Source organism: Lactuca virosa, chromosome 7, assembly GCF_052849685.1.
Source record: "Lactuca virosa cultivar CGN04683 chromosome 7, Lactuca_virosa_CGN04683_v6, whole genome shotgun sequence".
Classification (NCBI taxonomy): Eukaryota; Viridiplantae; Streptophyta; class Magnoliopsida; order Asterales; family Asteraceae; genus Lactuca; species Lactuca virosa.
Window position 1 is genome coordinate 97,401,017 of NC_136432.1, and position 1,163 is coordinate 97,402,179.

Here is a 1,163-nt window from a genome sequence, read left to right on the forward strand (position 1 = left end):
GTATGCACACCCCTTATAAGGAAATGTTTCGTTCTCCTTCCCAGCCGATGCGAAATCAGGTGTAATCCACCTTCACCCCCATTATAGGGTTCAACATCCCTGTCGAACACATCAACCCGTGCCCCAGCTCTGATACCATTTGTAACATCCCCCTCTGGCACGTATCATAATATTGTCCGCTTTGGACTCTCGGCATGAAAACTTCCCAGGGGGTCACCCATCCCTGAATTACTCTCGCCCGGGCACGCTTAATTGCAAAGTTCTTATGGGATCGGCTGCCCTCACGGATTTAAAACGTGTTGTGTTAAGGAAGGTATCCACACCCCTTATAAGGAATGCTTATTTCTCCTTCCCAACCGATGCGAGATCAGATGTTACCTACCTTTGAGCTCGGTCGATTTCTCAATTTGTGCGTGTCATCCTTGCGCATGGGCAATCCTAATCTTCTCTGTATCGTTCCAATTTTATCGGATAGATGCAGAATCCTCAAGCTCTTCCCACGTTCAAAGCTTGGACACCACCTCCTTCTTCTTGCAAATCCACTATAATGGCCACCAAAATCACCTTTAGGATCAAGACTCACACTCTCTCGCAAATATAGGGTTTAAGGACGAAAATAGGCCATGGGGGCTTCTTTTGAAGTGTGAGATTTTGGATTGGTAGTCGAGCAGCTATTGTTTTCAGCACACTGAGGTGAGTCTTCTCACTATATCAATGGGTCGAAGGCATTAATGTCGGTCGATTATCTGATATGTGGACTGTTATTGTTATGCATTGACTGTATGAAGACCCCGGGGGTAGCCCATGGCACTTATGTGAAAACCATGGGGGTAGCCCATGGCACCTGGATATCAGACTATGGGGGTAGCCCATGGCTTTTCAGGTAAAGACCATGGGGGTAGCCCATGGCATTCCAAGTAAAGACCATGGGGATAGCCCATGGCAGCTTATGTATGTTACATGGTATCCCTTATTTATATGTTATGTGATATTTTGGGAACTCACTAAGCCTTTTTCTTACAGTTTATTTGGGTGTTTCAGGTACTTCTGGTACAAAAGGGAAGGGCCCAGCTTGATGGCGCACCATTCACTCTCCAGCACTTTCCGCATTTATCTATTTTGATACCCTGGTATTTGATACAATATGATGTAATGGATTTTTA

The 1,163-nt window shown here is 45.5% G+C and overlaps 1 non-coding gene across 1 annotated transcript; it reads right to left on the reverse strand.

The window, feature by feature from the left end:
* Positions 1 to 384: 384 nt before the first annotated feature.
* On the reverse strand, positions 385 to 489 carry LOC145127921 (U6 spliceosomal RNA). The gene has a single exon (XR_013716527.1). It is a non-coding gene; the product is annotated as a U6 spliceosomal RNA (small nuclear RNA).
* Between the last annotated feature and the right edge of the window lie 674 nt (positions 490 to 1,163).